This window comes from Petromyzon marinus (genome assembly GCF_048934315.1).
Source record: "Petromyzon marinus isolate PM22_M1 ecotype Great Lakes invasive population chromosome 84 unlocalized genomic scaffold, UKy_Petmar_22M1.pri1.0 chr84_unloc.3, whole genome shotgun sequence".
NCBI classification, from domain to species: Eukaryota; Metazoa; Chordata; class Hyperoartia; order Petromyzontiformes; family Petromyzontidae; genus Petromyzon; species Petromyzon marinus.
In genome coordinates, this window is record NW_027422640.1 from 389,545 (window position 1) to 405,158 (window position 15,614).

The following is a 15,614-nucleotide window of genomic DNA, read 5'->3' on the forward strand; positions in this document are numbered from 1 at the left end:
TCCACCTGGGTTTAGGCTGAGTGACAACGAGATCGGAGACAGCGGACTCCAGCTTATAGCGGACGGGATGTTGGGAAGAGAAGGGAGTTTGGAGATGTTAGAGTGAGTAATGTCCTGATGCACACACACTGATATAAGCACACCTAAACAAATATATACACACATACAGACACAAACCACAAAGATACTCAGTATAGCATGATAGTGTTGTATTTTAACGTCGATTATAACTACATTTTTTATGCACTCATCAATTAAGTTATTAACCACACTTATTACAGCACTCTTAACCACTATTAAATAACAATACAATTATATCTTGACTTAAAGCTTTCGTGACTGCAGGAATTCATATTATTTAGGTCTTTCGGTAAAGTCGCGTAGATTGAAAATAATATTTGATTATTTTTCTATCTATGTGACTTTACCGAAAGACCCAAAAAATAACAATACAATTACCATTGTCACATTACCTACTATAACCAATGATATTATTTCAAACTATATTGTGTTAATACAGTAGATCATCGATTATCCAGCAGCATCGGAGGGGAGGGGCTACTGGATTTTCAAAAAACACCAGATGATAACATAATTATTTAAAATAGCTTGTTTTTGCACATTCTTAAATAAGATTATGTTTTTAGGTGTTCTGTATATATTGACTATTTTAAATAGTTAATGATATAAAAATCGCTTAACTAAATACACAAAGACAAAATAAATATCTTGCTGTAAACAGTGACTATTTGCTGTACCGCACTCACCACTCCAATATCGAAGACTCTGCATGGGGTGATGTGCATGCTACGCTCTTGTTCAACAACTTATGCTAGACATCGACTTGTGTTTGACAACGACTTCTGTTTGACAGGAACAACTTGTGTTTGACAACGACAGCTTGTGTTTGTCAACGACTTGTGTTTGACAATCACTTACGTTTGACAACAACAACTTGTGTTTGACAACAACAACTTGTGTTTTACAACAACAACTTGTGTTTGTGTTTGACAGCAACAACTTGTGTTTGTGTTTGACAACAACAACTTGTGTTTGTGTTTGACAATCGCCGGACTGATGCAGCTTCAGACCGGTCCTCTGGCGAACGCCAATCTGCACGCTATTTTCGCCAGATCACGCTGTATATTTACTGTTTCTATTACTGTAGTTGTTAGTCATGAAAATGTATATAAGTGCAGTATTTTCATTGTTTAAGTTGTATGTAGTGTATAATGTACTGTATATATTAATTGACGCGGAAATGGGAGGATGTTCTGAGGAAATTAAGAATGAGAGGATACGGGAAGAGTTGTAGTGGAAATGCCGATATGCAGGCCAGGTGCTAAGTTACTTTGTGCTCAGACAGTTGTTACTGGGGGATTCCTTTCAATTACGTTGTGATGAGATGTTAAATGAAACGCGTTCAGATGTGACTGCTTATAGGATGATGCAATATCGAAGAGAAATCATGATTATTTGATCTTTATATACATACACAGATATTCTACAGAGAGCCTTTAGCAGACTTTTGATCATATACTGTTAGGGTACACCTAATGAAGACCAGAATGGCACATGAGGGGTTGGGAGGCCAGCACCACACTCAGCCAACTGATGTTTACTTACTACACCAGGTACTAATTTATGGCTGAGTCGACCTATGTGAGGTCCGCGGCCGTTTTAGATATTCATCAATGAAGTTCGCCGTGAGCGGCAATCGAGCCATGTTTGTGGCTCACTGTGCTAACCACTGCACCACTACTTCCCACGTGCATACACACAAATATACACTAAGATACACAAGTACAAACACGCATAGAGATGGACTTACACAAATATACACATAGTAGACATTTACACACACATCACATTAAACCCAAAAATCTAAACAGCAGTTGCTATTTTCAAGCTCCTTTTAAAGTTGACATGAGGTTAATTTGTGCAGTCTCCACAAACACGACCCTCAACCACTGTCCCATCAACCACCACCACCTTTCACCACCCCTCACCACTCCTCACCACCCCTCACAATCCCCCACTCTGTGCCCAGACCCTCCACCCATCCCCTCTGCCCCCACTAACAGTGTCTTCTCTCCCTGCAGCCTGTATCAGTGCTCACTGACGGACAAGTCGGGTTCCTCTCTCAGTGTCATCCTCAAGGCCAACACAGGTTTGAAGAGTCTCACGTAAGCTCTACTGTTCGTTTCTCACTTGTGCTCTGTGCACAAACTGTGATAATTATTGGTGCAACACGTTGTGAAGTAAACATTTAAATGTGAACACATTTAATCTTGCTGTCCTGCTTAATTGAGTCCACTTTAAAAATGTTTAACTGTAATCTTAACACATTTGTTTAGTTTAACACATAGGTTAAAGCAATATTCATATTCACAACATATTGTTAGCAGATACATTAATTGAAAACATCTCCCTGTGTTCTCTATGAAAATGTACTTCACTTATGTGTGATCCTCTGTGGCAACTTTGTGTTTCTATAAACACAAACACTTTTCATATTATAAAGGTACAATGCAGAATAACTGAATGGATGATTGTGAGTAAACTGATATTTGTGAATGCCACCTATTATATATAAAATGTCTAACACAGAAGCATTAAACAATGAGCATCTTTGCTCGTGAATGTGTCTGTTCTGGTCACGTGCACCGCCATTGTGAGTGTCCCTAACTCACCGCGTGTTTGACTCCGCGGTTCCCGTGGGCTGAGTGAGTCAGCGCTGTCCCTTCTCCCGTCCACCCGGATTCAGGCTGACCTACAATAAGATCGGAGACAGCGGCCTCCAGCTTATAGCGGACGGGATGTTGGGGAGAGAAGGGAGTTTGGAGACGTTATTGTGAGTAATGTCCTGATGCCACACACTTGTATAAGTACACCTAAACAAATATATACACACACATGCGGATACAAAACACAGTATTACTACTATAAAAGCCCAGAAATGTGCGTAATGCGTGTTAAGTCACTCCACATGCCGCACCCCCCCGTTATTAATAATAAAATAATGATGGGCGGGTGGATTTTTACACTCACGCAGGTCAAGCGGAAATATTTTTTTACGCAAATTCGCTTTAAATTGACATTTCTTTGTTGAAAGTTAACCAAATAAAAAAAAACTCTACGCAGACGTTTCTTTACAGAAAGTGACGGGGGTGGGGGGGAAGCTCCATGTGGAGTGACGTCATCCGCTCATGATTATTAATGAGGGAGTTGTGTCCCACGCGTGACGTCACTCCACATGCCTCACCCCCCGTCATTAAGAAGGTCGAGCGGAAATATATATTGTTCACAAATTCACTTTAAATTTGACGTTTCTTTATTAAAAGTGAATCTAATAAATAATTATTCGCAGCACAAAGTGGATTTGGGGTCTTTACTTTTTTCTTCAGCACTTGAAACAAAAGGTAAGTCTAATTTATGCTTCTACATTTTGGTTAAATAGACATTTCTCGGTGATTTTCCAGATATTGTACTGCAATCCAATTTATTTGCACCACAGCAACCGAAAGCAGAAGAGAGCAGTGAATTAAAACAAATTTAAGGTCAGTTATATACAGTGCTACAGTGAAATGCAGTGAAGTGTTACTGGTAAGAACCTCTAGTTACACCAGCCAACAGGGGATTATTGTGTACGTCTGTCTGTCGTGCATCCAAAAATGGGAGGGGTGGGGCTGGGTGGAGAGGGGAGGGTGGGGAGGGGCTGGGTGGGGAGGGGCTGGGTGGGGAGCGGAGAGTGGGGAGGGGCTGAGTGGGGAGGGGAGGGTGGGGAGGTTGGGGAGGGGCTGGATGGGGAGGGTGGGGAGGGGCTGGGTGGGGAGAGAGGGAGGGTGGGGTTGGGTGGGGAGGGAGGGAGGGTGGGGAGGGGCTGGGTGGGGAGAGAGGGAGGGTGAGGTTGGGTGGGGAGGGAGGGAGGGTGGGGAGGAAGGGAGGGTGGGGAGGAAGGGAGGGAGGGTGGGGCTGGGTGGGAAGGGAGGGAGGGAGGGTGGGGCTGGGTGGGGAGGGTGGGGCTGGGTGGGGAGGGTGGGGCTGGGTGGGGCTCGGTGGGTAGGGTGGGGCTCGGTGGGTAGGGTGGAGCTCGGTGGGTAGGGTGGGGCTCGGTGGGTAGGGTGGGGCTCGGTGGGTAGGGTGGGGCTCGGTGGGGAGGGAGACGCTGGGTGGGGAGGGAGACGCTGGGTGGGGAGGGAGACGCTGGGTGGGGAGGGAGACGCTGGGTGGGGAGGGAGACGCTGGGTGGGGAGGGAGACGCTGGGTGGGGAGGGAGACGCTGGGTGGGGAGGGAGACGCTGGGTGGGGAGGGAGACGCTGGGTGGGGAGGGAGACGCTGGGTGGGGAGGGAGACGCTGGGTGGGGAGGGAGACGCTGGGTGGGGAGGGAGACGCTGGGTGGGGAGGGAGACGTGTTTCACCCGAATCTCCTGGCCTTACCTCTAAAACTTTATTTTTCTCACCATTTTTTCGGGATGTATTTTCACCAACAGTAAGTGTCTTGCTTTATACACAATTTGTGATCACTTTGTTTATTTAGACTTCCTTTGTCCTTCTTTATTTGTTCGTCTCTGTTGTTTTTCACTGTTCAGGGCGTGGCTGCGCTCTCTGCAGTGTACAGGTGTCTTTGCTCTCTGCACAATCCTCCACTTTTATTTGATAGTTGATTTCATACTCACGCTTTTCTTTGTTTTAATTTCGATTTTGAGTTCCTTTGTTCCTCAAGCAATTTTAGAATTTTGTGGTTTTTCGTGTTTTTTTCCGTTCCTTTGTCTCGTGTGCTTCCACGTGTTACACACACCACGTGTTGGCACTGTACCACACCGGCCGGTTTGAATGCAGTGCTAACATCCCCTTTAGACCCCTCTTGTTTTGTGCTACGAGCGTGTTTACATTTATTTTTATTGGTGTGCTTAAGTAATTTTACCCTCTCCAGGGGAGCTTTGGGTGGACAGCAGTAATAGTAATTAAGAGAAGGTGGTCATAACACAGGTTTGACCATCTTTATATACATTTTTTTCGTTTCTTGTTGTTATTTTGTTAATTTTTTTCTTGGCTTTAGAAAATAGAGAGGTTTGCTTTAGTAGTCGTGTGTGACATCTCACACGAGTGAAGATGTCCACCCGACCCGCAACAACATACGTGAAAGCTACCGCGCCTACGCAAGGCCGGTCTCTGGGGCCTGCAAAGCGCCCACAGCAGCCGCAGCTGAAGCCTCCACGCGAGGCTGGGATCCGCTTCCACCGATGTCCCGCTCGAAGTCTACATGGAAGCGCTGGGCGCCATCGTCCCTGGAGGCTCGATAAAGTATGCCTCCAAGGTGAGCGGAAGGATGGTTTTCTTCATGGAGTCCGAAAAGGTGGCAAATGCCGCCATGGAGAAAGGGGCTGACGGTTGACAATTGGCACCTCACCTTAGAGCCACTGTCATCGCCATCAGTACGTGTAATCGTATCCAACGCCCCCCCCCCCCCCTACATTCCCGATAAAGACATCCAAGATAAGCTGGCTAAGTTGGGCACGCTGACTTCCAACCTACAACGTGTGCCTTTGGGCCTCAAAAATCCTGCCTCGTGGCATGTCTTGTCTTTTAGAAGACAGGTCTACATGCTGGTGCCCAATGGGCAGCTTGAGGAGGGCTCCTTTGTGGTCATGCATGGAGGAAGGGCCCATAGGCTGTTTTACTGCAGGGACGTGCTAAAATGCAACCTATGCAAAGCAGAGGGGTATATTAAAAACACTGCCCAAAGACAGCAAATGCCCAATCCAACAGTGAGGCAACGGTGGAAAATGGTGCTAAAGAAGCACACCCAACAAGTGACTCAGGAGAGGGTCCCTCACCACGGAGATCACCCGAGATGGCGGTAGACCCCACTCCAACACCAGCTACTTCCGTGGAGACTGAGGCTCAGCCAGCCACCCAGCCATTATTGACAGCCGGACCTCTGAAGAGGAAATTTATGGAGGATTCAGCTTCGTTGTCTCCAGAGTCAAGTGGGGATGAGGTCAGTCCCTTTAAACATCTCCCAGGGTTGGAGTCTGACATCGCACCAACGCCTGGGGGAGATGCGGAGAGCACTGGTGGCAAGGACGGGGTCTTCACCATCCCTAGAGGTGGGACACGCACAGGGAAGAAGCCCCGTGCAGGAACCAAGCTCAAGCGCAGGACGCCTGAAGAAAATCTGGAGCCTGAAATAGAAGCGGGGGAAAACGCAATCTGTGCAGTGACGGAGGAAACAAGTGAAGAGGGCCACACTTCAGACCTCGACGACGCGCCCAGTGAGGCGGCCGAGGGCTGCCAGGAAACGCGAGCGGCCAAGAGCACGGAGGAGCCCAAACAGGACCCAACTGCCCAAACTACGCGGGGTGACCAGGACGAGGACGATGGAGGGCCATCAGTGGAGGGGCAAGTGGCATCACCCAATATATGCATCGACGAAGGATACCACGACGACTGAAAATCCTCAAAGCCTGGGGGCTCAGGGGGGAAGCCAAGAAGAGGAATTTGAAGAAACCCTCAGCACAGAGAGTTCAGTGAACCTGACATCTGCTGAGCTGACTGAAGGGGCACCAATATTCTCACAGTCAGAGCTGTGGACCTTTTTAGATGAAGTCCATGGCTCAGAAGAACGAGTGACTGCAGCTCTGTCAAGGTGGCGAAATGTGGAGGCAATTATAGCCTCCCTATTCCCTGTTGAACAGGACTTCAAGAGACAGGGAAAGTCGTCATCTGGGAAGGAAAGGAAGAGGATCAGGTATTTCCTGAGCCAAATAACTACGTGGATAGAAAACACCTGGCGACAACTCCACTGACACTTAATACTGCGGATAGCTGCAATTAATATAAATGGGTGTAGAGGTCCACTCAAGAGACACTTTGTGCATTCTCTCGCAAAAGAACACAAAGCATCGGTGCTCTTTGTGCAGGAGACGCATCTTACAACCAGCGAGGATGATAAATGGGAAACAGAATGGAAAGGTGATTTGTTTTTCAGTCACCTTACTCATTATTCTTCAGGAGTTGCAACGTTATTTGCACCAGGGTTTACACCCACTATAGTTAACCAGGTTGAGGTGGTACCGGGAAGAGCCCTCGACATAACGATCAAACTTGATGACATTTCTGTCCACCTCATAAACATCTATACCCCCATCAATTATGCAGAAAAACTTAATTTTTTCAATGAGTTACAGGACCATCTCAAAAACATCCCGAATGACGAGTGTGATTTTGGGAGGAGATTTCAACTGTACACTCGATGTCCTCGACCGCACTGGCACCGAGCTGTGTAAAAGCGGTGTCCTGAATACCTTGCGGCATGTGCTCTGCACGTGCAGTCTTCTAGATGTGTGGCAGACGCAACATCCAAACCAGCGAGGTTTCACCTTTACGAGAACCTGAGCTGACAGAACACTGTCACATCTCAAAAGACCTTGAAAATAGTAAAGTGTCGTGCAGTATTCAGGCGGCACCACTGGCCGATCATCGCCTAATACTACTTGAAATGAAAATACGAGGGGTCCCAAGGGGATCGGCATACTGGCATTTCAATAATGCCCTTTTGCAAGACACCACCTTCACTGGTCTTTTTGGGGTCTTCTGGGTACAGTGGCAGAGAAATAAAGATCGGTTTAATAGCTTAGCACAATGGTGGGACATAGGGAAAGTACACATCAAAAAACTGTGTCAGTTGTACGCCTGGGGAAACACAACAAATATTGACCGATAAATTTGTGAGCAGGAGAACAGGCCCCATATTTTAGAGCAAAGGCGGAAGATTGGGGACGATCCAGGCCTGCTGCAGGAATATGTGGAAACCCTAGAATGTCTAAAAGGGTTGCAGAAAGAAAAGGCAAAAGGGGCATTTGAACGCTCTCGTTTTAAAGATACCCTTGATATGGACTCCAGCTCGACACTTTTCTTCTCATTGGGGAAGCAGAATGGTAGACGCAAAGCCATGGAGCATTTATTTGATGACAAGGGGGTCCTTGTTTCAAACAATAATCAGATAGCTACAACAATAGCACAGTGCTATGAAAATCTCTTCTCTCCAGAGCATATATCCACAGTGACCCAGAATGAAATCTGGAAGGACCTGCCTACTTTGAGTGAAGAAGACAGGGACCTTCTAGAAGAAGAGGTCGAACAATGCGACCTGGACATGGCAGTGAGTGCCCTGGCCAGGAACAAATCCCCATGGATTGATGGGCTGACGGGAGAGTTTATCACCATTTTTGGCACTCCATACGTAAAGACTACAAAGCTGTGCTGGATGAAGCAGTGGAGACCAACATGATGCCTCAGTCCTGGAGGAGAGCCATGCTCACACTGATTCCGAAAAAGGGCGACCTCAGACACCTTAAAAATTGGCGTCCACTCTCAGTGCTGAGCACAGACTATAAGATTCTCGCGAAAGCTGCATCTGCAAGGCTTAAGAGAGGGTGTTGGCTAAGATTATTGCCGATGATCAGGCATACACTGTTCCAGGGAGGACCATCCATGATGGGATTTTCCTGGTCAGAGATTTGATCAGTCTGTCGGAGCATTTGAACTTTCCACTTGCCTTTCTCTCCCTTGATCAAGAGAAAGCCTTTGACAGGGTTGATCACCAGTATCTTCTTGGCACTCTGAAAGCGTTTGGTTTTGGGACCCGCTTCATAGGATTGATTAGTCTGCTGTACAACATGGCCCAGTGTCTGGTTAAAGTTAATGGCGGACTAATTGCTCCTATAGATTTCAGAAGAGGTATCATTCAAGGCAGTCCTATGTCAGGACAGCTCTACACCCTCGTCGTGGAGCCTTTTCTGCATCTACTCCGACGCCAACTCACCGGATTCACTCTAAAGGAGCCCAGTATGACAGTGACCCTCACAGCGTATGACGATGACGTTCTCCTCTTCTTACTGAGTTTTGACGACATCGAACGGCTGCACGAGTGCCAAGAGGTTTACTCCCCGCGTGCGTCCTCCTGGGAGAAGTGCAGTGGGCTGCTTGTTGGGAAGTGGGACAAAGCATGGTTCCCTGAGTTGGCCAAAACAATAACGTGGAGCAAAGAGCGTCTGCACCATCTCGGTGTACTCCTGGGGCCAGGAGAAAAACCACTGCAGGAAAAATGGGATTTGCTGGAAGAGAAGGTGAGGAAACGACTGGAGCCATGGGGGCACCTGCGCAAGTCTCGCACGTTTAGAGGGAAAACCCTGGTGGTGAATCAGTTGGTTGCATCCACCTTGTGGCACCGCTTCTTTTCCCTCACTCCACCCGCATACCTCATAGCAAAACTTCAGAGAATGATAGCTGCCTTCTTCTGGTCGCAGAGGAAGCACCGTGTGGCTGCTGGTATCTTGGCCTTGCCACTGCGGGAGGGCGGGCAAGGTCTGGTGTGTGTACGGAGCCAACTCTCTACCTTTCGTCTACAAGCCATACAGAGCTTTCTCTACACGGCCCCATCACCCATGTGGTGTTCCACAGCATCTTTTTTTCTGAATAACCTCGGGGGCCTTCAGTGCAGCAAGCAGCTCTTCTTTATGGACATTAAAGGTATTCCACTCGCACAGATTCCCCACTTCTACAGGAGTATCCTACATACCTGGGTTCGCTTGTCACCGCTCGACTGAATACACCCCAGTCAGCATCAGAATTCGCTCACGAGCCGCTGTTACAGAACCCCAACATGGCACTACCCTCTCTTGTGGGCCCTGCCATGGAAAAACGCATGGTGGACGCACGTCTCACGAGGGTGGGAGATTTAGTGAAACCAGGCATGGAGGGGCAGTGGCTTCTCCCTACCGAGATAACTGCAATGAACAAGATGCACTCGGTGAGACTCGCCGCAAAACTTGTGAATGAGGTATGAAGGTCCTTCTCAACAGCAGTGGGGAGCGCGCCTGCTGTGAGTGTTGGCGACGAGTCAGCCGGTGGTGGCCCAGTGCCACCAAAACTGAATGTCGTCCCAGCATGGGAGCACACTCACCTCTCTTCCTCACAGCAGCACGGGGGGCACACCTCGGGGAATGGCCAGGAGGGGTGCTTCTCAGGTGTAGACCGGAAAAAGCTGTAGGCCCAAATGGTGGATTTCCACCATCAACAAATAATAATGTCACGTAAAGACTATGCTTGGAGGGACACGATGCCCTGCAGTGATCGCTTGAGGCCTCATTGGGAGCTGTTTTACTCAAATCCATCATACAAGCGCCACGGTGATCTTAGCTGGAGCATTGCCCATGGGACTGTGACCACGAAACACATTCCTGACAATTTTCACAGACACATCCTGAATGCGGATTCTGTGGTGAGCTCGAAACAGTGGCGTATCAATACGTACGCTGCAAAAGCCTAGACTCACTCTATAAGCTGTTACAAAATATTCTACTGAAATTCAATCTTCATTTCTCACCCACAATTCTTATGGTTGGATATAGGGGGCACGAGGGTACCAAGGATATCGAGGGGTTGACGAACTTCATCATGAACAACGCCAAACTGGCCATCTATAGGGCCAGGAAATGCGCAATTGAAGGAAGCGGCTTCCCCAGCCACTGCCGCATCTTCAAGGCCCTGGTTTCTGCCAGAATTTGGCTGGAATTTCGGTACGCTCAGTTGACGGGGGGTGTCGCATCTTTCTCGAAGCATTGGGCTACCGAGGGCGCTTTGCGTAATGTGACGAAAGCAGGGGATCTGGTGATGGGGTTTTAAGGCTGAATTTTTGTTTTGCTGGTGTTTATGAACACAGTAGCATACAATGGGATTCATGTTACACGGTAAAACCGTGTTATATCTTTTATTTAAAAAAGGGGCACATAAGTAAACAAAAAAGACAAAAAAAGACATGATGGACGAAGCAAAGTGCCGAAAGACCGAGCATCTTTCTGTTTCTTCTGATCGTTAAAGAAAACAAGAGGGAGGGAGGGTGGGGCTGGGGAGGGAGGGTGGGGCTGGGCGGGGAGGGGGTCACCCCGTGGTGCCCTTATAAAACTCAACGTTTAACCTACTCATGTCGGCTTGTGCCCGCCCTCACAGTCGGGCATATTTGCAGAATACACCACGACGCCGTTGACCCTGGCCATTGACCGAGCAACCCAACGTTCCTACCAGCTCCCTCCGCAGGAATGTGTTTTATGGCATACTTTCGTGCACTATTCACTGCCATTCAATTAACACAATATACAATTATACTCTTCTCATTTTTGTTCGTAAATATTACAGCTTCCGTCCTAGGATGGGCAAAGAAGCTGGTAGCATAATGTTGTATTTTAACATCTATTCTAACTTTCTTTTTTATGCACCCATCAATTAAGTTATTAACCACACTTATGACAATGCTTTAACCACTTAAATAACAATACAATTACAATTGTCACTACCGACTCTAACCAATAATATTGTTTCAAACTATATTATGTTAATACAGTAGATATTCGATTATCAAGCAGCATCGGGAGGAAGGGGGTACTGGATTTTCAATAACACCAGATAATCGCGTCATTATTTAAAACAGCTTATTTTTGCAGGTTCTTGATTAAGATTATGTTTATAGGTGCTCTGTATATATTTAATATTTTAAATAGTTTACGATATGAAAATCGCTTAAATAAATATACAAATAAACTAAATAAATATCCTGCTGTAAAAAGTTACCATTTACTGTACCGCACTCACCACTCCAATATCGATGACTCTGAATGCAGTGATGTGCGTACGACGCTCGTGTTCAACAACTTGTGTTTAACAACGACTTGTTTGACAACAACCTGTGTTTGACAACAACTTGTGTTTGACAACAACTTGTGTTTGACAACAACAACTTGTGTTTGACAACAACAACTTGTGTTTGACAACAACGACTTGTGTTTGACAACTACTTATGTTTGACAAGGACTTGTGTTTGAGGACAACGACTTCTGTTTGACAACAACCTGTGTTTGACAACCACAACTTGTGTTTGACAACAACTTGTGTTTGACAACGACTTGTGTTTGACAACTTGTGTTTGACAACAACGACTTGTGTTTGACAACAACTTGTGTTTGACAAGGACTTGTGTTTGAGGACAACGACTTCTGTTTGACAACAACCTGTGTTTGACAACCACAACTTGTGTTTGACAACCACAACTTGTGTTTGACAACAACATCTTGTGTTTGACAATCGTCAGACTGATGCAGCCTTCAGATCAGTGCTCTGGCAAACGCCGAATTGCACGCAATTTTCGCCAAATCGCACTGTATATTTACTGTTTCTATGACTAGTTATTAGTCATGAAAAAAGTATATGCGTGCAGTATTTTCATTGTTTAAGTTGTATGCAGCGTGTGATGTACTGTGTATATTATTTGACACTGAAATAAAGGATAGCTACTTGTTTTGTCACGCACATGGCGCCGATCGCCGGACTGGTACAGCCTTTGGAGCGGTTTTACCGGTTTCACCGGATGTTGGAAGCCAGATAGGCACTCTTTGCATATAATCGATGGTCGTCTGTGTTTAACGTCATGGATTACAATTAAGAATGTAATATCATGAACGGCTGCAATCTTGGCATTAATTGCCCACCCAAACTTTACATTAGATAACACCACAACCTGACCGTTATTAAAGACATAAAGTCACCAATGGCTCTTATACGCCAGCCCTATACATTTGAACATTATTTTAACCTTGCCCAATATACAATTTAAACCAGCCTTTGCCTTGTGATGGGTAGCGTGGACCTCTCTGAAAAGAGCTTTATAGATTTTCGGATTCTCCATTAATAAATATTCAGATTTAGATTCTGGCTCCTCTGCCTGTTTCTAGTGGCCTTTCATAGATCAACGTGATGTTTAATACAATATATTGCAGAGGCAGACCTCGCCAAATGCGGTGAGTTACGTTCCTGTAAAATGCCGTTTTGGACAAAGCCGCATTAAACAAATAGACAAATAGGGTTGCGTTCCTGGGTACGAAATGATTACTCCCTCCCTCTATTTAGCTTATTACGAGATTTCCACCCTTATTGTACTAAAAGATGTTGAGTTGCTCTCCATTTCTTGTGGGTGTGTACACGCTTTATTTTCCAGTTTCACCCCACTCAGTGCCTCTTCTCTCCCTGTAGTCTCATAGGCTGCTCACTGAAGGACAAATCGATCCCGGCTCTCCATGACATCATAATCACCAACAAAGCATTGAGGGAGCTCAGGTAAGTTATGCTGCTCGTGTCTCATACGCGCTCTGATTGTTGCTACAGAGAAAACAACTTTGATTCGTCATTAACACTGTTGCCTTAGCAGAATAAAACATTAAAAAGGCAACGTTTTGGGCAATGGACCTTGATAGCATGTTTGTGTGCTATGAGAGTCATTGCCAGAAGTGTGGGGTGAGTAGTGGAGTGTATTCCAGTCCATTTAATATTCTCTTTGGTTCTTTCGGTAAAGTCACGTAGAAAATAAAACCAAATAATAATATAATAGATGTTTCGATTGCAACACAAGCAACCGTCATCAGGTAAACCACCGCACATAACCACAGGCGTTATAGGCAGCAGAGCTAAGTTGCGGGCAACAGACTGCAGTGTGCAACACAATCCACCGTTGAACTATTCTACGATCCTAGATCTGCAGTCCCTGCCATCACAGACCTGCAATGACCCGCGTTGTGAAGTATGATAAAGCAGCTCTAATAGCATGGGGAGACCTTCATCCAGCGTGGTTGTTGTGTTGGCTGCGTGGGTCTCGAACTGTGAGGCGCTGCCCGAGTCTCCGTGTGAACCCACGTCAGCGTGAACCTCTCTCTGTGCTGCAGGGTGAACGACAATGACTTCAGTGAGGAGGGGAAGAAGGAGCTGAGGAGCAAATGGACTTCCAGAAGAAGCCTGCAGTTGTATATTTAAGCCGATAGGCGACGCTGGCGCTGCAACAGATGGAGCTGCCCCACGCGCGACTCACACAGCAGCCCGGCGCATTTAACCTCAACAGCTCCTATCACCGGCACCGACTCTGAGCCTGACTGAGACGACAATGAGTGGGGAGCTTTCTCTCTCTGTGAACCGCACACGAAGCCAAGGGTGAACGCGGCTCCGAGATTCTGATGAGCGTGGTGATTCCGATGATGTGTAACTGTATTTATGAATGTTGTGTAGGGAATCGATGTTGGGGCTCGTGGAGGAGGGGTGGCAGGGGGAATGCGGAGGGTTGCGGGGCAGGGGGTGATTTTCAATGGTCTGGCAGCTCACCTGTTACATCACGTAGCTACAAACATTTTCATAAATGTTGCATTTGTCACAATGCCATACACACCATACAAATCGTACACCTAATGTTTTGCTCATAACTTGCCCACTGCTTTCATCTTCATTCTTGTGTCAACTCACGTTAAATATCTTCTTTGTTATTGTGTGAACTCACGTTCAAATACACCAATTTTTTAAAATATCACCTTCCTATTATTACATTACTTATTTTCACTTACAGCGTTTGTGACTGCAGGATTTCATATTATTTGCCGCCCGGGTAAAACTGCATGGCCGGGAGTCGGAGCCATTCCCTCTACACCTTCGGGTGCGACAGGCATGTCCTCTGGCTCCCACATTAATTAACATCTATTTTTACCACGTCATTCCTGAAGCCTTCTATCTGCTACAGCTACAATGGGAAGCTGAGGAATGCCCAGGTGTGGTCAAGGGATGACTCCCTATTGCCGATGATCTGGTAATTGCTGCTTACTCAGAGGAGGAGTTGAAGGCGCTGCTGCTGAACCTTCAGCTTTCTGCTAAGAGGTGGGGCCTTACCATCAGCCCCACCAAAACTAAGCACCTGCCTGGGTATTTTGTACCATCGGACACTCCCAATTGGTGATAGGGCAGTTGTGGAGAGAGTGGAGAGTTTCCCATACCTGGGCAGTGTATTCATGATTGGCTCCGGTTAACCAGAAGTCTCACTCCGAATCATTCGTGCAGCATTATCTTTTCATCGGTTGCATAATGCTGTGTGGAAGCTACCTGGTCTGTCGCTCTGAACGAATTCTGAGGTCTTCTCGGCCACATTCATTTGCCTAATTTTCTATGCTTTCGAAACGTAGAGAAGAGATGGTACAGGAGGATGTGGAGCTGAACGGACTTGCCGATGACTGGTACCAGCGGTCTCAAGATCAGCCTCTGTGGAAGAGGCTCTTGAATGACGCTACTGGGCAGTTGGAGGCAGTTGCCCTCCAATAATAACGGAGAGGGGGAGGAGCGACGCTCACAACAACGAGCAGAGCGCCGGGTGGCTAAAGCAGAATAAGTTGGCACAGTAGGGGGCACAGGTGGTGCGTCGGCCACTCATCTCAGTCAGTCGACCCGTGGCACCTGGGTCTGCCCCGTGACCTCCTGCCCAGCAGGCTTTCGCCACTTCACGTGACCTTAACGTGCACATAGCCTGGCACAAGCGTCGTGGTGACATCACCGTCACATAGTGGCGAATGGCGGTTGTTGTTGGGTGAATGAATGTGTGACTAAATCACTTTGTGTGAGTTAATGTGTGTGTGTGTGAGTGTGAATGTATGTGTGAGTGTGAATGTGTGGGTGAGTATGTGAGTGGGTGAATGTGTGTCTGTGGGCGAGTGAGTGTGTGATTGAGTGAGTGTGTGATTGAGTGAGTGT

The 15,614-nt window shown here is 46.8% G+C and overlaps 1 long non-coding RNA gene across 3 annotated transcripts; it reads left to right on the top strand.

The window, feature by feature from the left end:
* Window positions 1–2,775: 2,775 nt before the first annotated feature.
* LOC142908422 (uncharacterized) lies at window positions 2,776–14,409 on the top strand. Of its 3 annotated transcripts, none has more exons than XR_012931747.1 (3): window positions 2,776–2,854; window positions 13,092–13,175; window positions 13,778–14,409. It is a non-coding gene; the product is annotated as an uncharacterized LOC142908422 (long non-coding RNA). The 3 variants fall into 3 exon arrangements; XR_012931746.1 differs by lacking the exon at window positions 2,776–2,854 and adding an exon at window positions 4,399–4,494; XR_012931748.1 differs by lacking the exon at window positions 2,776–2,854 and adding an exon at window positions 4,538–5,322.
* The last annotated feature ends 1,205 nt before the right edge of the window (window positions 14,410–15,614 follow it).